The sequence below is a fragment of the Rhinolophus sinicus genome, linkage group LG03, assembly GCF_036562045.2.
Source record: "Rhinolophus sinicus isolate RSC01 linkage group LG03, ASM3656204v1, whole genome shotgun sequence".
Taxonomy (NCBI): domain Eukaryota; kingdom Metazoa; phylum Chordata; class Mammalia; order Chiroptera; family Rhinolophidae; genus Rhinolophus; species Rhinolophus sinicus.
This window is the reverse complement of record NC_133753.1, coordinates 102,696,758-102,722,189: the sequence shown is the minus strand read 5'-3', so window position 1 is coordinate 102,722,189 and position 25,432 is coordinate 102,696,758. Positions and strand designations below refer to the sequence as shown.

Here is a 25,432-nt window from a genome sequence, read left to right as displayed (position 1 = left end):
AAAGGATGGTCTCAACAGGCACCAAAACCTACTGGGGCAGATCCCACTTAGTGGGATAAGCCCCCCACACAGCATCCCATAGGCTGTGGATATATCCAAACCCCACAGTCAATCAGCATGAGACATGCCAATAGCAATTAAGGCTCAACTATAACAGGAGGGCATACACAACCCACACAAGGGACACTCCTGGAGCAGCTGGAGCAGGTGACCAGGGAGACTGTGCCAGGACCCCCACAGGGCACCTATTATAAACTGTCACCCAGCCAAGACTGGGAGACATAGCTGATCTATCTAATACATAAAAACAAACACAGAGAGACAGCCAAAATGAGGAAACAAAGACACGTGCCCCAAATGAAAGAACATGAGGAAAGTCCAGGAAAACAACGGAATGAAATGAAGGCAAGCAACCTACAAGATACAGAGTTCAAAACAATAACTATAAGGAGACTCAAGGGACTTAGTGAGAACTTCAACAAAGAGATAGCAAGCATGAAAAAGGACATAGAAACCATAGAAAAGAACCAGTCAGAAGTGAAGAATACAATAACTGAAATAAAGAATGCAGCAGAATAATCCCCAGCAGACTAGATGAAGCAGAGTATCAAATCAGAGATTTGGAAGACAAGGTAGCATTATATATGGAATATTGCTCGGTCATGGAAGGGAATGCCACCTCCTCTTTATCCATTCTTCCATTGACAGACACCCAGGCTGCCTCCACATCTTGGCCATTGTAAACAATGCTGCAATGAACATATAGATGCACATGTCCCCTCGAAGTAGTGTTTTGGGTTTCTTTGGATAAATACCCAGAAGTGGGATTACTGGGGCCTTCTTTGTCTCTTGTAATAGCCTTTGTTTTAAAGTCTATTTTGTCTGGTATAAATATTGCTACCTCAGCTCCTTTTTTTTTTCTTTTTTTCATTTCCATTTTCATGAAATTTCTTCTTCCATCATTTTACTTTCCATCTCCTTATGTCTTTTAATCAGAAGTTAGTCTCTTGAAGGCAGCCATATGTACAGGTTTTGTTCTATTATCCATTCAGCCCTCCTTTTGTCTTTTGATTGGAGCACTTAATCCATTTATGTTGAAAGTAATTGTTGATAGATATGTAGCTATTGCCATTTTATTATTCATAATTTTGATCTTTTTTTTTTTTTCATCTTAAAGAAGTTCCTCTAACATTCCTTGTAATACTGGTATTGTCTGGGAAGCTCTTTATCTGTCCTTTGATTTTAAATGATAGCCTTGCTATCATATCATTATATATGGAATATTGCTCGGTCATGGAAGGGAATGGGTTCTTGCCAGCAGCATGGATGGACCTGGAGGGTATTGTGCTGAGTATGTCAGACAGAGAAAGATAGACACAATGTGATTTCGCTTATATGTGGAATCTAAACAAAATAAACAAACAAAACAGAAACAAACTCATAGATGTAGAAAACATTTTGATGGTTGCCAGATGGGAGGGGGTGTTGGGGGTGTGGATGAAAAAACAGGAAGGCATTAAGAAGTACAAATTGGTTGTTACAAAGTAGTCATGGGGATGTAGGATATACCATAAGGAATATGGTCAATAATATTGTAATAACTATGTATGGTGTCAGATGGGTACTAGATTTGTTGGGGTGACAGATGGGAGGGAGTTGGGGGATAGAGTAAAAAAGGTAAAGGGATTAAGAAGTATAAATTGGTAGTTACAAAATAGTCATGGGTATATAAAGTAAAGCATAGGGAATACAGTCAATGAAATGGTAATAACTACGTATAATGCCAGGTGGGTACTAGACTAGTCAGGGGGAACACTTCTTAAATTACAAAAATGTCTAACCACTATGCTGTACACCTGAAATTAATATAAAATAATATTGAATGTCAAATGTAATTGAAAAATTTTAAAAGGGAGGGAAAGGTGAAGGGGAATAAGAGGTCCAAATTTCCAAATATAAAATAAATAAGTCACGGGAATGTAATCTACAGCATGGGGAATATAGTCAATAATATCATAATAGCATAGTATGATGGCAGATGGTTGCTGGACTTACCATGGTGATCACTTCTTTAGGTACATAAGTGTTGAATAACTATGGTGTACCCTGAAACTAATACAATATTGTACATTAGTTATATTTTAATTAAAATCTTTAAAAAAAGAAAAAAGTATATCTGATTTCTTAAGAAAGGAGAGAATATAGAATAATAGAAATGTTCTATTAAAATCATAGAAGACAGAAAAAGAGAGACAAAATAGGAAAAAAGAACAAAGGCAACAAGTGAAAAACAAATATCATAGATATTAACCCAATTATATCAATAATCACTTTGAACGTCAATGGTCTAAAGCAGCAATTAAAAGACAGAGATTGTCAGAGTAGATCAAAAAACAAGACCCAACTACTGTGCCTGTTGTCTACAAGAAACCCACTTTAAACATGAACACACACATAGATAAAATGTAAATGGATGAAGAAAGGTATATTATGCTAACACTAAGCAGAAGTAAGCAAGAGTAGTTACATGAATTTCAGAGAGAGCAGACTTCAAAGCAAGGAAAGTTATTAGAGATTAAAAAGGGCATTACATAATGATAAAGGGTTAAATCTCCAAGAAGACATAACAATCCTTAATGTGTATGTGCCTAACAACAGAGTGTCAAAATATGTGAAGTAAAATCTGATAGAACTGCAGGAAAAATATATGAATCCACTATTTGGAGATTCCAACATCCCTCTATCAGAAATAGACAGATCCAGCAGGCAAAAAATCAGAGAGGCCATAGCTGAACTCAACAACACCATCAATCAACTGGATATAATGGACTTTTATAGACCACTTCATCCAACAATGGCAGAATGCACAAATTCTTCTTAAGCTCATATGGAACATTCACCAAAATAGACTACATTCTTGGCCATAAACACACCTTAGCAAATTTAAAAGAATACAAATCATACAATGTCTGCTCTGAGATCACAGTGGAATTAAACTAGAAATTAATAACAGAAAGATGGCTGGAAAATCCCAAAATACCTGGACATTAAACAACACACTTCTAAATTACACGTGTCAAAGAAGAAATCTCAAGACAAATTTAAAAATATTTTAAACAAAATGAAATGAAAACATATCAAAATTTGTGGGATGCAGTGAAAGCAGTGCTTATAGGGAAATTTATAGCATTGAATACATTTTTAAAAAAGAAAGATCTGAAATCAACCAACTAAGCTTCCACCTTAGGACACTAGAAAGAAGAGCAAATTAAATCCAAAGTAAGCAGAAGAAAAGAAATAATAAAATTAAAAGTATAAATCAATGAAATTGAGAATAGGAAGTAGAGAAATTTAATGAAACCAAAAGATGGTTCTTTGAAAACATCAGTAAAATTGATAAGCCTGTAGCCAGGCTAACTAAGAAAAAGAGAGAGGACTCAAATTACTAGTATCAAAAAAGAAATAGAAGACAGTTGTATAGATCCTATACACATAAAAATGATAATAAATGAACATTATGAATAACTCTATGCCCACAAAAATTTGATAGCCTAGAGGAAATGGATCATTTCTTGAAAGACACAATCTGCCAAAATTCACACACTAAATTTTGTCTAAACAAATAGACAATCTGAATAGTCTTATACCTATTAAAGAAGTTGAATAAAAAGCTAATGACCAAAATCAAAATGGTGGCGTGAGGTGAGCCACTGTAAAGCTCCCCTGGAATTTACAACTAACCGAACAACAATAACTCCACAAAGGACTCCCTGCACAGCACACAGGCAAGACGAAGAAGCCACTACTGAATTCACCTAAAGGTGAGCGAACCGCGAGAGCGGTGGGAAGAGAGAAGGGAGAAGTGCAGAGACGGAGCCGAGCAGGCGCAGGACACAGACCTAGCTCAGTGCTCCTAGCTCGCTGCTTCCCGAAACTACCGCAGCTGCGGGAGAGGGAAGAACTCGGACTGCTAGGGCTCCGCCTGGGCTCCACAGGGCTGAGGGGGCAGCATGTAACACGGCTGAACCCAACGCTCATGGCAGAGACTTCAGAGCAAAGACTGAGGGAAGAAGGCTGAAAACGGTGGTTTAAGCCCTCACTGCCGAGCAGAGAACGGAGCCTTAGGCACTGAGACCAGCCGTCCCCTCCCTACCCTCCCAGAGCTCGCCCTGCCCCCACCTGCCTGGTACTAGAAGCAGAACAGTAGTAGTGTCAGAGCAAAAGAACATACTATTTGCTGTTCTGAGAACTGTGGACCGCAGACACAGATTCGCAGCCCAACTAGTTCTGGCAGAGGCGAGGGAGCTGTGGAAGCAGGACCGGCTGTGGTGGTGGTCGCCGCCATTGCTCTGGGCCACCTGTCACAACTCACCCCGCCCTTAACCCCACCTATCTGGGCGGATCCCTGCAGGAGTAAACAGAACTGCTGAAACATACCGGCTCTGAATCTGGTGCAGGAAGAGCTTTGGAACTTCAAAAGCTCTCCGCATACCCACATGGACACTGCGCCCTGTGACCCAGGTGAACTATTAACAGGAAAAGCCCGTCCCCCAGGGAATCCCCCCATTGTGTGAGAAGCTGGAATAGTGCAGGGAAATCATAGCACTACCATGTGAGAGAGAAAAAAAAGGCTGCAGTCGGAGACAAAATAAAACATTCTACCAACAAGTACTGGAAAACAAAAGAAAGACCTCTTCCTATCAACCTGTTGCAGAAGCCACGCCTGTAGATGTCTAGGAAGAGAAATAATAAATCAGTAATTGCCATGAATAACCAAGGCAACAAGACAGCTCAGAAAGAAAGTGAAAAGTCTCCAGAAAAGGAACTTAAAGATATGGAAATATGTGACTTAAATGACAGAGAATTCAAGATTGCAGTTCTGAAAAAAACTCAACGAGATGCAAGAAAACACAGAGAGGCAGTTTAATGAACTCAGAAACACAATCAAAGAACAACATGAGCATTATATGAAAGAGATTGAAATTTTAAAAAAGAACCAAATAGAATTTCTGGAGATTAAGAACTCAATAGAAGAAATTAAGAATGAAATAACCAGCTTAGGTAGCTCAGTGACATCAAAGATAGAAACCTGGAAATTACACGGATGGAAGAAGAAAGAGACTTGAGACTTAAAAGAAATGAAAGAACTCTACGAGAACTTTCTGACTCCATCAAAAAGAGCAATATAAGAATAATGGGCATACCAGAAGGAGAAGAAAGAGAGAAGGGAACAGAGAATATATTCAAACAAATTGTCGATGAGAACTTCCCAAACTTGTGGACAGAACTGGACCCTCGAATCCAAGAAGCAAATAGAACACCTAATTACCTCAATCCCAACAGGCCTTCTCCAAGGCACATTGTATTGAAGCTGTCTAAAATCAACGACAAAGAAAGAATCCTCAAGGCAGCCAGGGAAAAGAAGACGGTAACCTACAAAGGAAAGCCCATTAGATTATCATCAGATTTTTCAGCAGAAACTCTACAAGCCAGGAGGGAGTGGAACCAAATATTCAAACTATTGAAAGAGAGAAATTATGAGCCAAGAATAATATATCCAGCAAAGATATCCTTTAGATATGAAGGAGGAATAAAGACCTTTCCAGACATACAGAAGCTGAGGGAATTTTCTAATACACGACCTGCACTACAAGAAATACTAAAGGAGGCTATTCGACCACCATCAGGAGGGACAATTTGTGGCACCCAAAACATAAAAAGGGAGGAGTAAAGCCCTGAACCGGAATACGGGAATGGAGAAAGTAAGTGTGCTGAAGAAAATGGAATACTCTAAATATCATACTTTCTTTTACATAAACTTAAGGGTAACCACTCAAAAGAATACAGAACTGAAATACACACTGTAATAAAAAAAGAAACAGAGGGAAACATCATAGAATACCACCACACAGATATAATAGACAACAACAAAAAGGCAAAGAAACAATGGAGACACCGCCTTACCAGAAAACTAAAGATAGAATGACAGGAAATCCTCACATATCAATGATCACCCTAAATGTAAATGGACTGATCTCACCAATAAAAAGGCACAGAGTAGCAGATTGGATCAGAAAACTAAACCCAACCATATGCTGTCTCCAAGAGACACATCTCAGCTACAAGGACAAGCATAGACTCAAAGTGAAAGGGTGGAAATTGACACTCCAAGCAAATGGTACCCAGAGAAAATCAGGTGTAGCCATAATGATATCAGATGAAACAGACTTCAGGGTGAAAAAGATAACAAGAGACAAAGATGGACATTTCATAATGGTAAAGAGGACTATACAACAAGAAGACATAACAGTCATCAATATTTATGCCCCCAATCAGGGAGCACCAAAATATACCAAGCAACTACTAACAGAACTAAAGGGAGAAATTGACCAAAACACAATTATACTAGGGGACTTAAATACATCATTGACAGCTATGGGTAGATCATCCAAACAGAAAATAAATAGCGAAACAGCAGCTCTAAATGACACATTAGATTAAATGGAGATAACTGACATTTATAGAGCACTTCATCCTAAAACATCAGACTATACATTCTTTTCTAGTGTACATGGAACATTCTCAAGGATAGACCATATATTGGGACATAAAATCAGCCTCAGCAAATTTAAGAAGATTGAAATCATACCAAGCATATTCTCTGATCACAAGGCTTTGAAATTGGATATCAACTGCAAAAAAAAAGCAGGAAAAACACAAATACATGGAGATTAAACAACATACTTTTAAAGAACGACTGGGTCAAAGAAGAAATTAGAGGAGAGATGAAAAGATATGTAGAATCAAATGACAGTGAAAATACATCCTACCAAAATTTTTGGGATGCAGCGAAAGCAGTTTTAAGAGGAAATTTTATATCATTACAGGCCTATCTCAAGAAACAAGAAAAATCCCAAATAAATAACCTCATGTTATACCTTAAAGAACTAGACAAAGAAGAACAAGTGAAACCTAAGTTCAGCAGAAGAAAGGAAATAACAAAATCAGAGCAGAACTAAATGAAATAGAGAACAAAAAGACAATAGAAAAAATTAATGTGACAACTGGTTCTTTGAAAAGATTAACAAAATTGACAAACCCTTGGCTAGACTCACTAAGATAAAAAGAGAAGACACTAATTAACAAAATCAGAAACGTAAAAGGGGAAGTTATCACGGACACCACAGAAATACAAAGGATCATCCAAGAATACTATGAAGGACTATATGCCACCAAATTCAATAACCTAGAAGAAATGGACAAGTTCTTAGAAACATATAGCCTGCCAAGGTTGAACCATGAAGAACTGGAAAATCTAAACAGACCGATCACCAGTAACGAAATTGAATCAGTCATCCAAAACCTTCCCAAAAGCAAAAGTCCGGGACCAGATGGCTTCACTAGTGAATTCTACCAAACCTTCAAAGAGGACCTAATACCAATCCTGATCAAACTCTTTCAAAAAATTGAAGAAGAGACAGTACTCCCTAACTCATTTTATGAGGCCAAAACCTGGTACCAAAACCTGGTAAGGACAACACAAAAAAAGAAAGTACAAACCAATATCTCTGATGAATACAGATGCAAAAATCCTAAACAAAATTCTAGCAAATCGAGTACAACAATGCATTAAAAAGATTATTCATCACAACTGAGTGGGGTTCATCCCCAGGGCACAAGGATGGTTCAACATCTGCAAATCCATCAATGTGCTACATCACATAAACAAAATAAAGAACAAAAATCATATGATTATATCAATTGATGCAGAAAAAGCATTTGACAAGATACAACATCCATTTATGATTAAAACACTTAATAAAATAGGTATAGAAGGAAAATACCTTAACATAATAAAGGCCATATATGACAAACGCTCAGCTAATCTCATAATTAATGGTGAAAAACTGAAGCCCTTTGCTCTACGTTCAGGAACACGACAGGGCTGTCCCCTATCACCTCTGCTTTTCAACATAGTGTTGGAAGTCCTTGCCAGAGCAATCAGGCAAGAGAAAGAAATAAAAGGCATCCAAATTGGGAATGAAGAAGTTAAATTATCACTCTTTGCAGATGACATGATGCTATATATAGAAAACCCTAAAGACTCCACCAAAAAGTTATTAGAAACAATCAACGAATACGGTAAAGTTGCTAGCTACAAAAGCAACGTAAAAAGTCCATTGCCTTCCTATTTACTAACAATGAAATCTCAGAGAAAGAAATACAAAAAACAATTCGTTTTGCAATTGCAGCAAAAAGAATAAAATACTTAGCAATAAACTTAACCAAGGACGTGAAAGTCCAATATGCTGAAAATTATAAGACATGTTTGAAAGAAATTGAAGAAGACACAAAGAAATGGAAAGACATTCCGTGCTAATGGATTGGAAGATTTAACATAGTTAAAATGGCCATATTACCCAAAGCAATATACAGATTTAATGCAATCCCCATCAAAATCCCAATGGCATTTTTTAAAGAAATAGAACAAAAAATCATCTGATTTGTTTGGAACCACAAAAGACCCCGAATAGCCAAAGCAATCTTAAGAAAAAAGAACAGTAATGGATGTATCACACTTCCTGACTTTGGCTTGTACTACAGGGCTACAATAATCAAAACAGCATGGTATTGGCAGAAAAACAGACACATAGACCAATGGAATAGAATTGAGAACCCAGAGATAAAACCACCTAAATATGGACAGATAATTTTTGACATAGAAGCTAAAAACATACAATGGAGGAAAGACAGCCTCTTCAATAAATGGTGCTGGGATAACTGGATGGCCCCGTGCAAAAGAATGAAACTGGACTGCTATCTGTCACCATGTACCAAAATTAATTCAAAATGGATCAAAGACTTAAGCATAAGACCTGACACAATAAACTGCATAGAAGAAAACATAGGTACTAAACTTATGGACCTTGGGTTCAAAGAGCATTTTATGAATTTGACTCCAAAGGCAATGGAAGTAAAAGCTAAAATAAACGAATGGGACTATATGAAACTTAAAAGTTTCTGCACAGCAAAAGAAACCATCGACAAAATAAAGAGGCAACCAACTGAATGGGAGAAGATTTTTGCAAACAGTGCCTCCGATAAGGGTGTAATATCCAAAATATACAAGGAACTCATGCAACTCAACAACAAAGAAACAAACAACCCAATTGAAAAATGGGCAGAGGACTTGAAGAGACATTTCTTCAAAGAGGACGTACAAATGGCAAATAGACATATGAAAAATGCTCAACATCACTAATCATCAGAGAAATGCCAATAAAAACCACAATGAGATATCACCTCACCCCAGTTAGAATGGCTATTATCAACAAGACAAATAGTAACAAGTGTTGGAGAGGCTGTGGAGAAAAAGGAACCCTCATACACTGTTGGTGGGAATGCAGACTGGTGCAGCCGTTATGGAAGGCAGTATGGAGTTTCCTCAAAAAATTACAGATAGAATTACCATATGACCCAGCAATCCTTCTCATGGGTATCTACCCAAAAAATCTGAAAACATTTATATATAAAGACACATGTGCTCCAATGTTCATTGCAGCTTTGTTTACGGTGGCCAAGATATGGAAACAACCAAAATGTCCTTCGATAGATGAATGGATAAAGAAGTTGTGGTATATATACACAATGGAATACTATTCGGCAGTAAGAAAAGATGATATAGGAACATTTGTGACAACATGGATGGATCTTGAGAGTATAATGCTAAGCGAAATAAGTCAGACAGAAAAAGCAGAGAACCATATGATTTCACTGATATGTGGTATATAAACCAAAAACAACAAAAGAACAAGACAAACAAATGAGAAACAAAAACTCATAGACACAGACAATAGTTTAGTGGTTACCAGAGGATAAGGGGGGAGGGGGGTGGGAGATGAGGGTAAAGGGGATCAAATATATGGTGATGGAAAGAGAACTGACTCTGGGTGGTGAACACACAATGGGATTTATAGATGATGTAATACAGAATTGTACATCTGAAATCCATGTAATTTTACTAACAATTGTCTTCCCCATAAATTAAAAAAAAAAAAAAAAGAGCTAATGACCTTCCCAAACAGAAAGCATGAGACCCAGATGGGTTCACTGGAAATTTCCAGCTATGAATTCAATTTCTTCAACAGATATGGGACTATTCAGGTTATGTATTTAATCACTTTGGTATTTTGTGGTTATTGAGGAATTGATCCTGTGCTCCGTTAGAATGTCTCACATCACTATCACATAATTGCTTGGGACTGTGGCATGAGAGGTTACAGAGAAGAGAAGAGAAGAGAAGAGAAGAGAAGAGAAGAGAAGAGAAGAGAAGAGAAGAGAAGAGAAGAGAAGAGAAGAGAAGAGAAGAGAAGAGAAGAGAAGAAGAAAAAAGAAGGGAAGGGAAGGGAAGGGAAGGGAAGGGAAGGGAAGGGAAGGGAAGGGAAGGGAAGGGAAGGGAAGGGAAGGGAAGGGAAGGGGAGGGGAGGGGAGGGGAGGGAAGGGAAGAGAAAAGATTTCTGTTCTCTCTCTGAGCATTAGGAGGTCCCGTCCCTGTTCCTTGGGCCAGAACTAGATTTCTCCTGGACGTCTCACTGTCCATGCTAGTGTCACCTCTTGGTTTCAGGCTATATTGTGCTGAGACTGAAGGATACTGGAGGGAAAAAAATTAGTATACTCAGCACTGGATCAGTGGTACTCCAAATTTTTGTCTTCTTTTTCAATGTTCCTGCTAATATTGAGTTTTCAGTGTCCTCAGTTAGCTGTTCCATGTATTCTGTCCAGGTTTTACAACTATATTCAGCAAGAGAGATAGGGTGGGGTGCACTTACTCCATTTTATCCAGAAGCCGAACCTAAAGATTTCTTTGGGCATACGAATGCTGAAAGAATTAATCACCAGCATATCTTCACCTCAAAAAAGTTAAAGGAAGTCCTTCAGACCAAAAACAAACAAACAAACAAAAAAAAACAGAAAAGATACCAGAGGGAAATATGGATGTACATAAAGGAATGGAGAGTATCAGAAATGGTAAGTATGTGGGTAAACATAAAAGACTTTTTTCTTTTTAAATCTTTTCAAAAAATAATTGACTACTTAAAGCAAAAATAATGACAATGCACAGTGGCATTCATAACATGCAGAAGCAAAATATATGACAACAAAAGCACAAAGTCCTGGAAGGGAAAAATAGAAGTACAATGTTGTAAGGTTTTTATACTATGGTTTAAGTGATACAATGTTACTAGAAGGTAGACTAATAAGTTAAAGATGTATACTATAAGCCATAAAGCAATCACTAAATAGTAAAAAATTAAATTATGCCTAATAAACTAATGAATAAGATAAAATAGAATTATAAAATATGTTTAATTAATTTTTTGAAGGCCAAAAGTAGGGAAAAGGGAACAAAGAACAGATGGATGAAATAGAAAATTAATATCAAGATGGCAGATTTAAATCCTATCATATAAATGATTACATAAAATGTAAATGGTCTATAGGAGGGATGGCAAACTATGGCCTGTAGTCCAAACCATGACTACAGCATGTTTTTACATGGCCCTCAATCTAAGAATGGTTTTTACATCTCCAAATTGCTGTTTTCAAAAAAAAGGAGAGAAGAAAGAGTAGGTGGCAAAGACCATATGAGGCAAACAAAGCCTAAAATATTTATCATGTTTCCCCAAAAATAAGACCTAACCAGAAAATAAGCCATAGCATGATTTTTCAGGAGGACATGCCCTGAACATAAGCCTTAATACATCTTTTGGAGCAAAACTTAATATAAGACCTGGTCTTATTTTCAGGGAAACATGGTATTAACTTGTCCTTTACAAAGGACATTTTTCAACTGCTAGTCTAAATGCCCCAATTAAAATTAAAAAGCAGAGGTTTTCATATTAGATAAAAGAGCAAGATCCAACCATGCTACATAAACCAAAATAGTAAAAGAATAAGATATATATATATATAATATATATATATATGATAGTAGAAAATATATCTATATCTATGTCTCTGCCTCCAGTTCCTGGCACAAAGATCCTAAAACCCTTGTAATTTACTAAATGATAAGAGCATTAGAAGCATCTTTTGTTTTGATATTTGGTCTTTGAACCCAGTTTTTTGTTTTGTTTTCTTTTGTTTTTAACTGTAAAGGAAATTTATTGCTTCTGATTCACTTAACTGAAGAATTCAAAGGTATGTGAACTTCAGGCATTGAATTAAGGTTAAGGCTCTGGTTCCATTTCTCTTGGTGTTATTTTTTTTTATTATTATTAGTTTCAGGTGTACAAAATGATGTAATAGTTAGACATTTATACCCCTCACAAAGTGATAACCTCCTCCCCCAATCTATTACCCCTCTGACACCGTATATAGCTGTTACAGTTCCACTGACTGTATTCCTTATGCTGTACTCCACATCCTGTGACCTTTGACCTCCTGCCACAGAGTTCCTAAATCCCTTGGAATTTCCTCAGTGGTATCATTGTCTTTGTTCTAATGAGATGACTCTTTGTTGGGCTTTGGAAGGGGGCTTTGACCAAGCTATGATTAGAAATTTTCAGCCCCACCCCACCCCTATTCTCCAGAGAGGGGAAAGGGGCTGGAAAAGAAGTTAATGTTGAGTTGCCTACGTGATGAAGCCTCCATAAAAATTTCAGTAGTACGGGGTTCAGAGAGCTTCTGGGTTAGTAAACATATGGAGGTGATGAGAGAATGGCACTCCTGGAGGGAGAATATATAATAATAATTATTATTATATATGTAATATATATCATTATATATAACATACAGAGGGTGCCAAAAGTGTATACATATTTTAAGAAAGGAAAAAACTATTAAAATTGTAATACTCAGCATATACTGATAACAAAAGATGAATACAAGTCATGTTTGACTTCTGATTACAAGAGGTGCTCAAAGTGGTTACCATCAGTGTAATTTTACTACAGTTATTTCCTTTCTTAAAATGTGTATACATTTTTTTGGCACCCTCTGTATATATATATACCGGGGTGCCAAAAATAATGTATACACATTTTAAGAGATGGTATCTATGTATTACTTTTCGAAGTTGAGTTGAATAACATAGCGATGTGTAGTATGATGTTCATTCAAAAGATGGCGTTAATCGAATGCTAGCATCCTTCACTGTACTATAATTTTAATACAGTTTTTCCTTGCTTAAAATATATGTATATATATATTCACAGGATGTAAAGTACAGCATAGGGAATATAGTCAACAGTTTTGTAATAGCTATGTACGATGTCAGAGGGGTAGTAGGCTTGGTGGGGTGTAAATGTCTAATCATTATGCTGTTTTGTACACCTGAAACTAATAATTAAACAAATTAAAAATATAAATAAATAAAGCAGTATTTAGAGGGTAATTTATAGTATTGATTGCTTATATTAGAAAGGAAGAAAGGTCTCACATCAATTATTTAAACTTACACATTGAGAAACAAGATTTTAAAAGAGAAAAAAATTAATTAGGGAAAAAGCATCACCAAATTTTTACAAATCCTTCCAGAAAACTGAAGAGGAGAGAGTACTTCCCAACTTACTCTATGAAGCCAGCATTATCCTGATACCAAAATCAGCCAAAGTCATTTACAAAAAAGAAAACTACAGACCAATATCCCTCATGAGTAATCTGCAAACATTCTTAACAATCTTGTAGTAAATAAAATTGAGCAATATATAAAAAAATGATACACATCATGATCAAATGAGGTTTATCCCAGGAGTGCAAGGTTTAACATTTGAAAATCAATCAATGTAATTCATTATATTAACAGACTAAAAGCAAAACAACAATAAAAAACAAAACCTAGGTGATAATCTCAGTGGATGCAGAAAAACTTTTGAGAAAATCTAACATTCATTACTAAAAACACTAAGAATACAAAGAAACTTCATAAACTTGACAGGGAATTCATGTTTTCCACCTAAGATCAGGAACAAGGCAAGACTCTCCATCCTCACCACTGGTATTCAGTGTAGTATTGGAATGTCTAGCCAGTGCAATAGAACAATGAAGAAAAATAAAAGGCACCTAGATTGAAAAGAAAAATCTAAAACTGTCTATTAGCAGACAACTTAATCATGTATGCAGAAAATCCTATGGAATCTACAAGGAAAAAAAGCTATATACTAAAAGAAAACCTTTGGAGGGACAGCCTGGTGGCTCAGGCAGTTGGAGCTCCGTGCTGCTAACTCCGAAGGCTGCCATTTCTATTCCCACGTGGGCCAGTGGGCTCTCAACCACAAGGTTGCCGGTTCAACTCCTCAAGTCCCACAAGGGATGGTGGGCTCTACCCCTGCAACTAAGTTTGAACACGGCACCTTGAGCTGAGCTGCCTCCTGGCTCCCGGATGGCTCAGTTGGTTGGAGTGCAGGCTCTCTACCACAAGGTTGCCAGTTTGATTCCTCAACTCCCACAAGGGATGGTGGGCTGCGCCCCCTGCAACTAGCAATGGCAACTGGACCTGGAGCTGAGCTGCGCCCTCCACAACTAAGACTGAAAGGACAACATGAAGCTGAATGGCACCCTCCACAACTAAGATTGAAAGGACAACAACTTGACTTGAAAAAAAAAGTCCTGGAAGTACACACTGTTCCCCAATAAAGTCCTGTTCCCCTTCCCCAATAAAATCTTAAATAGAAAAAAAAAAGAAAAGAAAACCTTTAGAACTACTAAACGTTAACAAGAATATATGTGCTTATCAAGATTGCAGGATACAAGATAACTATGTAAAAATCAATTATATCTTGGATATTTGCCAGAATGGTGGATTAGGTAAATGCTATGCCTACTGAATCCCAGGATCACACCAAAATTACAAATAAATTATAGAAAAATAAATCTCAAGAATCATTCGAAGACAAGCTGAATAGAAATCCTATAACTAAGGATATAAAGAAGAGGCAACATTGAGACTGGTAGGAGGGATGGAGATTCAAAACGGGCTGATCCTAAATGCACAAATAGTGTTTGAACATTGGAAGGGACACCTTGGTAGCAGAGGTTCCTCCATGAAGAGGGAGGGGTCCCAGTCCCATGCTGGGCTCCCCAGCCCAGGAGTCCTATGCCAGGAAGAGGAGTTCCTACAACAGCTGGCAGTGAAAATCAGCAAGTACTCTGCCCATCCTGATGAGATGGAAGGCAGCTGGAAAGCCAAAAACCCTCTTATAGAACCCACACACAGACTCATTCACTTGCAAACACTCACCTGGTCTCTGGTGAAGCAATTCATCAGGGAAAGACTGAGTTTTGTGGCTTCTGGGTGAGGGCTAGAGGGATAGAAACCATTGTTGTCCCTGTGTGGAGCCTGACACACATGTAGCCTACAGGGGGACACCATTTTTCTGTGTTGAATCCACCCCCAAAGGGCCAAGTCTGGAACTGTATTGGTCTAGTGGAATCCATGTGTGCATACTGCCTTGGTGACACCCTGGGTCCCTGACCCCGCACAGCTGGCGCTGCAGTGCCCAGGATACTCTTGACTGCTGGGCTACTGGGCCTGCCCCATAGGCAGCAGAAGACTTTCTGCAGCAGCAGATGGCCCGCAGCAGATGGGAAACATTTGGTGGTGGGAGGTGACCCAAGACCTGCACTACAGCATCTCTTGGGCAGCTCTTGGGGACCTGTGGGCCTGAGGTAGGCAGTGGCTGGCTGTGGTATTCTCAGGGCATTTTTGTGGGGTGGTTGTGGGCCCAGCAACAGTGCAGGATCCAAGACTGCACTGACTTTGTAGAAACAATTGCCCACACCCCTTAGCTCCCTGGAACTCCCATCCACCCACAGGGAGCTACATTGTGAGGGGCCCTCTTGGTGCCTAGGTGTCCAGTCCCACCCCACAAGCTTCAGAAGCTTTATTCAGTAGTGGACAGCCCACAACAGCCTGGGGAGCTTTTGGTGGTGGACAGTAACCCAAAACTTGTGGCGCAGCCACTCTTGAGCAGCTCTCAGGAATTTGCGAGCCCAAGGCAAGCAGTGGCTGGCTGCAGGGCTCTAAGGGCTTTTCATGAAGTGGCAACAGGCCAGGTACTGCCCCAAGGTGAGCAGTAGCTGACTGTGGTGTTCTCAGAGTGCTGTACGAAGTGGTCACAGGCCAGGCACTGGTGCAAGAAATGAATCTGCATCAACTTTGTAAAAGCCACCAGTCAGGTCTCGTGACTCCCTATGACTCTGTACTGCCCAGCTAATGCTGCATTACCGAGGGTAGTCTAACCCACACACCTAAGGAGTCTCTTTCAGTGGCTGAGCCTTACAGGCAGCCAGAGGGTGGCAATAGGCCTAGGAGATCTGGGCTTTTGCTAAGATGCTTCAGGCACAATGCTGGTGGCAGCCAGCCTCAGTTCACAACAAGCCCACCCCCACATGCCTCCAGGTCCAGTACAGGCAGCAGTCACCACATATAGCTTTGTGGCTCCTACCAGGTATCCACAGGCTGGTAACAGGCAAGACTGAAATTGGCCTGCATGGGAGCCCTACCCAAGAGATACCAGAAACAACACACCCAGAGGTCCCCTTCAGACCACACCAGAGCATTACCTGGTTAGCCCCACAGCAACACACCCAAAGAGGGTCTCAACAGGAATAAGAGCCTACAGCAGTGAAGCCTGCTCTGAGGTTTCAGTCCCCCCACACACACACACACAGCAGCTCATACACTGTGGGTGTAGCCAGTCCAAACAGTCAGCCAGCCTTGGAGTCAACCCCACTCACAGATGCATCAAAAGCAATCAAGGCTCAACTACAACATAGAGAGATCACACATAACACACTCAAGGGACACTTCTGGAACACATGCACAGGAGATTAGGGATACTGAACCATTGGGCCACACAGAACACATACTACATAAGGCCACCCAGCAAAGACTGAGAGACAGAGGAAATCTACCTAATACATAGAAGCAAACACAGAGAGACAGCCAGAATGAGGTAACAAAGAAATATGTTCCAAATAAAAGAACAGGAGAAATCTCCAGAAATAGAACTAAATGAAATGGAGGAAACCAACATACAAGAGAGAGTTTAAAAGAGTGTTTATAAGAATAATTAAGGAACTTAGTGAAAATTTCAACAAAGAGATAGCAAACATAAAGAAGGTCATAGAAACCATAAAAAGGAATCAGTCAGAAATAAAGACTATAGTAACTGAAATGAAGAATACACTGGAAGGAATCAACAGCAGATTAGATGAAGCAGGGGATCAAATCAGCGCTTTAGAAAACAAGGTAGCAGAATACACCCAATTGGAACAACAACAACAAAAAAGAATAATAATGATGATGATGATGATTTAAGGGGCCTGTGAGACAACATCAAGTATGACAACATTCACATCAGAAAGAGAAGAAAGGGAGCAAGAGATCAAGAGCCTATTTGAAGAAATAATGACTGAAAACTTACCTAACCTGGTAAAGGAAATAGACATACAAGCCCAGAAAGTGCAGAGAGTCCCAAACAAGATAAACCCAAACAGGCCCACATCAAGACACATCATAATTAAAATGGCAAAGGTTAAAGACAAAGAGAGAATCCTAAAAGCAGCAAAAGAAAGACTAGTTACCTACAAGGGAGCTCCCATAAGACTATCAGCTGATTTCTCAACAGAAACTTTGCAGGCCACAAGGGAGTGGCAGGAAATATTCAAAGTAATGGAAAACGAAGGCCTACAACCAAGATTACTCTACCCAGCAAGGCTATCATTTAAAATTAAAGGAGAGACAAAGAGCTTCCCAGATAAGAAAAAGCTCAGGAATTCATTACCACCAAGCCAGTATTACCAGAACTGTTAAAAGGACTCCTTTAAGCAGGAGAAAACAAAGATAAAAAATATTAATAATTAAAATAATAATTAAGATAAAAAATAATTAATAATTAATAACTATGCACCTATCAAAAATCAGTTTAACTGTATATGGATTAAATGCTCCAATCAAAAGACATAGGGAAGCTGAATGGATAAGAAAACAAGAGCCATTCATATGCTGTCTACAAGAGACCCACCTCAGATCAAAAGACAAACACAGACTGAAAGTAAAGGGATGGAAAAGATATTTCACACAAATGGAAACAAGAAAAAAGCTGGGGTAGCAATACTTATATTGGACAAAACAGATTTTAAAATGAAAACTGTAATGAGAGGCAAAGAAGAGCATTACATAATAACAAAGGGATCAATCCAAGAGGACATCACCCTAGTAAAAATTTATGCATGCAACATAGGAGCACCTAAATATATAAAGTAAATATTGACCAACATAAAAGCAGATATTAATAATAACACAATCATAGTAGGGGACTTTAACACCCCACTGATACCAATGGACAGATCTTCCAGACAGAAAATCAACATGGAAACAGCAGCCTTAAATGACACACTAGACCAGATGAATTTAATTGATATTTTTAGAACATTTTACCTCAAAGCAGCAGAATATACATTCTTTTTAAGTGCACATGGAACATTTTCAAGATAGACTACATGTTAGGCCACACAAAAAAAGTCTCAATAAATTTAAGAAGATTGAAATCTTATCAAGTGTCTTCTCTGATCACAATGGTATAAACTAAAATTTTTTTTAAAAACCCTGAAACACACACAAACACATGGAGACTACATAACATGCTACTAAATAGTGAATGGGTCAACAGTGACATCAAGGAAGAAATCAAAAGATACTCTGAGACAAATGAAACTAAAAACACAATGACCCCAAATCTATGGGACACAGCAAAAGCTGTGGAAATTCATAGCAATGCAGGCCTACCTAAAGAAACAAGAAAAATCTCAAATAAACACTCTAACTTTACACCAAAGGAAACTGGAAAAATAACAGCAAACAAAGCCAAAAGTAAGTACAAGGAAGGAAATAATAAAGATCAGAGCAGAAATAAATGAAATAGAGTCTAAAAAAATACAAAAGATCAATGAAACCAAGAGCTGGTTTTTTGAAGATAAACAAAATAGACAAATCTTTAACCAGATTCATCAAGAAAAAAAGATAGAGGACCTAAACAAATAAAACCAGAAATAAAAGAGGAGAAGTAACAATTGACACCACAAAAAATTTAAAGAAAATACTATAAGCAACTAGACATCAACAAATTGGATAATCTGGATGAAATGGATAAATTCCTAGAAACATACAATCTTCCAAGGCTAAATCAAGAGAAACAGAAAATCTGAACTGACCAATTACCACCAACAAAATTGAATCAGTAATCAACAAGTTTACAACAAACAAAAATCCTGGACCATATGGCTTCACAGGTGAATTTTACCAAACATTAAAAAAATAAATTTAGGGCTGGCCCAGTGGCTCAGGTGGTTGGAGCACCACGCTCCTAATGGTGAGGTCACCGGTTCGATTCCCATGGGCCAGTGAGCTGTGCCCTCTACAGCTAAGATTTGAACAACGGATCTCCCTAGAGTTGGGCTGCCTTAAGCAGCTGGAGGTCGGCGTGAGCTGCCAGGGACTGCTGTGTTCCCATGGGCTGGCTGACTGGCGACCAACTGTCTCAGCTTGGAGGAACACAAGACTCATAATACCAGCATGAGCCAGGGAGCTGTGTCCTACACAACTAGGCTGAGAAACAATGGCTTGAACCGGAGTAGGGGGGAGGCAGAAGAAGCGAGGAAAATATTAACACCTATTCTTCTCAAGCTATCCCAAAAACTTCAGGGGGGAGGGGGAGCTCCCCAGTTCATTCTACAAGGCCACCATTACCCTGATTCCAAAACCAGACAAATACATTATTAAAAAAAGAAAATTACAGACACCATACCTGACGAACATAGGTATAGGTGCAAAAATCCTAAATGAATTATTAGCAAACTGAATTCAGCAATACATTAAAAAGATCATACACCACGATCAAGTGGGATTAATTCCTGGTATACAAGGTTGGTTCAATATCCACTAATCAATTAATTTGATACACCACATAAACAAAATGAAAAATAAAAATCATATGATCATATCAATACATGCAGAAAAAGCGTTTGACAAAATCCAGCAACAATTTATGATAAAAACTCTTAGCAAAGTGGGAATAAAGGGAACATACTACAACATGATAGAGGTCATATATGACAAACCCATAGCTAACATCATACTCAATGGTGAAAAGCTAAAAGCATTTTCCTTAAGATCAGGAACAAGACAAGGATGTCCACTTTCACAACTTTTATTTAACATTGTATTGGAAGTCTTAGCCATAGCAATCAGACAAAATAAAATAAAATGCATATAAATTGGAAAGGAAGAAGTAAACTCATTATTTGCAGATGATATGATATATATATATAGATAGATAGATAGATAGATAGATAGATAGATAGATAACCCCAGAGATTACACCAAAAAACTATTAGAACTGATAAATGAATTCAGTAAAGTAGCAGGATACTAAATTAATATTCAGAAATTGGTTACATTTTTATACACCGATAACAAACTATCAGAAAGAGAAATTAAGAAAACAATCCCATTTACAATTGCATTAAAAATATAATAAATACCTAGGAATAAATTTAATCAAGAAGGTAAAAGACATGTACTCAGAAAATTAAAAAACATTGAAGAAAAAAATGAGGGAGATACAAATAAATGGAAGCATATACCGTGCTCATGGATAGGAAGAATTAAGGTAGTTAAAATTTTTATACTACCAAAGCAATCTATAGATTCAATGCAATCCCTATCAAAATACCAATGGAATTTTTCACAGAACTAGCACATATAATCTTAATATTTACATGTGGGCAGCCGGGTGGCTCAGGTGGTTGGAGCGCTGTGCTCCTACTAACACCGAGGTCACTGGTTCGATTCCCACCAGGGCCAGTGAGCTGCGCCCTCTACAGCTAGATTGAGAACAATGGCTCAACCTAGAGCTGAGCTGCCGTGAGCTGCCATGAGCAGCTGGCAGCCAGTGTGAGCAGCCGGCGAGAGATGCCGTGAGCTGCTGTGAGCGACTGGCCAGAAGCCAGTGACTGACTGGCTCAGATGCGAAGGGGGCAAAGCTCACACTAATGCCAACATGGGCCAGTGAGCTGCATCCTCCACAACTAGACTGAGAACAATGGCTTGATTCGGAGTTGCAGGGGAAGGGGGAGTGGGGAAGGGGAAAAAAACAAATAAAATAAAATAAAATCTATATGGAACCACAAAAGACCCTGAATAACCATGGGAATCTTGAGAAAGAAGAATACAATTGGAGGTATCATGCTACCCAATCTCAAACTGTGCTACAAGACTATAGTAATCAAAACAGCATGGTACAGGCATAAAAACAGACACAGATCAGTGGAACACAATAGAGAGCCCAGAAATAAACCCACACCTACATGTCACTTAATCTATGACAAAGGAGGCAAGAATATAGTATGGGGTAAAGATAGTTGTATTCAATAAATGGTGTTGGGGAAACCTGGACAGATACATGCAAAAAAATGAAACTGGACCACCTTCTTATTCCATATACAAGAATAAACTCAAAATGGATTAAAGACTTACAGGCCCATATTCCTGGTGAACATAGATGCAAAAATCCTAAAAGAATTATTAGCAAACCAAATTCAGCAGAACATTAAAAAGATCATACACCATGATCAAGTGGGATTAATTCCTGGTGTACAAACTTGGTTCAATATTCACAAATCAATTAACGTGATACACTACATAAACAAAATGTAAGGCTCAAAACCATAAAACTCCTAGAAGAAAACATAAGCAGTAAACTATCTTAGTGATATTTTTTCTATCTATCTCTTTGGGTAAAGGAAACAAAAGAAAAAATAAATAAATGCAACTACATCAAGCTAGAAAGTGTTTGCACAGCAAAGGAAACCACCAACAAAATGAAAACATGGCCTACTGAACAGGAGAAGATACTCACTAATGATACATCTGATAAGGGGTTAATATAAAAAATTTATAAAGAACTCATGCAACTTAACACCAAAAACAAACAATCCAATTTAAAAATGGGCAAAGGGCCTGAATGTACATTTCCCCCAAGAGGACATACACATGGCCCATAGACGTATGAAAAGATGCTCAACATTACTAATCATCAGATAAATGCAAATTAAAACCACAATGAGATAGCACCTCCCCCCTGTCAGAATGGCTATCATCAATAATTCAACAAACAGCAAGTGTTGGCAAGGATGTGGAGAAGAGGGAACCCTCATGCACTGTTGGTGAGATTGCAAATTGGTGCAGCCACTACGGAAAATGGTTTGGAGTTTCCTCAGTAAAATTTATGAACCAGGGAGTGACCGATTAGCTCAGTTTTATGAACCAGCAATTCCACTTCTGGGTATTTACCCAAAGAAACCCAAAACACTATTTCAAAAAAATATATGCACCCTTATGTTCATTGCAGCCAAGATATGGAAGCAACCCATGTGTTCATTAATAGACAATTGGATAAAGAAGATGTGCTACATATATACAATGGAATATTGCTAGGCCATTAAAAAAGAATGAACTCTTACATTTGCAACAACATAGTTGGACCTAGAGGGTATTATGCTAACTGAAATAAGTCAGACTGAGAAAGACAAATACCATATGATCTCATTTATTAGTGGAATCTAAAGAACAAAATAAACAAACAAACAAAAAAACAGAAACAAACTCATAGATACAGAGAACAAACTGATAGTTGCCAAAGGGGAAGGGGGATAGGGAGCTGGGTGAAAAAGATGAAGAGATTAAGGAATACAAACTGGTAGTTACAAAATAGTCACAGGGATGTGAAGTACAGCATAGAGAATATAGTCAATAATGTTGCAACAACTATGTATAGCGCCAGATGGGTACTAGATTAATCAGAGGGATCACTGCATAAATTATCTAAATATCTAACCACTATGCTGTACACATGAAATAATGTAAAATAATATTGAATTTCAACTGTAACTGAAAAATAAATAAATAAATATCTGGGTCTTAGAAAATACAAAGGGGGAAAAAAGAATAAACACCAAATATATTTCTTATTATAAAGCACAATATCACACAGGTATATGAAAAGATGCTCAAAATCATTGGTCATTTAGGGAAATGCTATTTAAAACTACACTGAGATACTACTACGTACCCCTCAGAAAGGCTAAAATTTTAAAGGCTGATTATATGAAGTGTTGGCAAAGATAAAGAACAACTAGAACTCTCATGCACTGCTAGTGGGAATGTGACATGGTACAACCATTTTGAAAAGAGTTTGGCAATTTCTTAAAAAGTCAAACATATACCTACCAGATGACCCAACCATTTGATTAATATTACATATTAAAGGTGCATAACACATAAAAACATCTAGTCAATGCCAATGCATGGCATTTTTCTATGCATTATTGTAACATCATCACATTTATTTGAATATTTTATGTAGGAAGCACTAGTTATAATGATGCCTATGTAAATTGCAATTGGTAATAAAATAAAAATATTTTTATTTTCATTGTGATATGATTTTTCTTTCCAATTAAAAATATAAGTATAAACATATTTTAATTTTTAAAACAAAGGCATACTACTGATATAGAACCAAATTAAGATACAGGAGCTAGTCCTATAACAGGTAAGAGAAAAAAGCTATATATTTCATGATATATTGCAAATTGGCTACAGTAGACCAAAAAACAAAAAAACCTGCTTCTTTTGTGTAAAATATTTTTAATAATAAAGTGAGTAATATTAAGAAATAAGAACATTTCTACCTGATCATTAGCTGACCACTAAACTAACATAACAGACTTCAGTAGCCTGAAGTAGATGAATGCAGAATTTACAGAATTAGTTCAGAAAAGTCACTAAATAAGAACCTGATTTTCAGAGTTACATTTTATAATATTCAATATGTCCAGTTTTCCACACAAAAATATTGAAACATATGTAAAGTAGATCCCAAATAACTATAGACCATGTAGGGAGGAGGGGGAGAGCAATCAATAGAAATTGTCCTAGATAAAGCCCATACATTGGATTTTCTAGACAGACTTTTATTTTTTATGTCTGATCTTTTTGATTTGTTACTCTTACAAAATCTCATTTTTTTACTGGACTCAGACTTAGAGATAGAAACTCTCAGAGAGGACAGCCTACACCTCTTGGCAATCTGTTCCTGGTGTTTTTCTTTGGCTTCCTTCATTCTCTTGGCCAAAAGCTTAGCATATTCTGTGGCCTCTTTCTTATTGTTTTTAGCACGCTGTTTCTTCAGAACAATATGATGACATTTGTGTTGCAGGATGCATGGAGTAACAAGATGCTGAATCTTGGGTGCTTTGGTCTAGGTTTCTTACCTTCTTTGTTTAGAGGCTTTCTCACAACATATTGGCAAACATCATCTTCTTTAGAGACATTGAAAAGTTTGTAGATTCTGCTAGCTCTTTTGGGCCCCAGGCAAAAAGGCACAGCAGTATCAGTGAGACCAGGAATATCTTTCTCCCCATTTTTTTTTACAATGATCAAGTTGAGAACACTCAGATTGGCATCCGCAATGCAACCCCAAACATATTTGCACTTTCTTTCTTCAGTCCTCCTTGGTCTATAACAGGAATGCTCCTTACTCAGGAGCAGGTGGACATGGCCATGGGTCAAGACACCCTGCTTCATGGGGAAACCTAACAAGGTCCACCACTGATTCCCACCATTCATTCCCACCACTGATTCGAACCACATAACCCTTCCATTTTTCACCCAGAGTGTCAGCAGCAACTTATTTGGCCATATGCTTTTCATAAAATGTACGAAGTTTGCACTCGTTGTCCACTTCAATGCATTTCTGGCAGCCAGAGACTGAGAAAGAGATATTCAATTTCATCTTGAAGAAGCCAACAGCCTCTGAGGTGCCACAAAAAAAAGCTAGACAGACTTTAAATCAGCTATTTTAAATATGTTCAAAGAGCTAAAGGAAACACATATAAAACTAGCATGAGAATAGTGTCTCACCAAATACAGAATATCAATAAAGTGATCTAAATCATAAAAATGAACCAAATAGAAATTCTGGAGTTAAAAAGTACAATAACTGAAATGAATATTTCATTAGAGGGGCTTCACAGATTCAAGTAGGCAGAAGAAAGAATCAGGATTTGAAGATAGGTCAATTGATATTATCTTGATAGAGGAACAGAAAAAAAAATGAGGAAAAATTAATAGAGCCTCAAAGATTTCTGGGATACCATAAAACACACCAATATATGTGTAATGGGAGTCCCAGAAGGAGAAGGGAGAGAGAAAAGGGAAGAAATAGTATTTGAAGAAATTTTGGCCAAAATTTCTCAAATTTGATGATAACATTAATCTACATATCCAAGAAGTTCAATGAAGTCCAACTAGGAAAAATTCAAAGAGATTCATACCTAGACACATCGTAATCAAACTGGCAAAGAC

General features: G+C 37.8%; 1 pseudogene; it reads right to left on the bottom strand.

Annotated features, from left to right (window-relative positions):
- LOC109459976 (small ribosomal subunit protein eS6) overlaps positions 1–24,939 on the bottom strand; it is a 44,089-nt pseudogene extending 19,150 nt beyond the window's left edge.
- Positions 24,940–25,432: the final 493 nt, after the last annotated feature.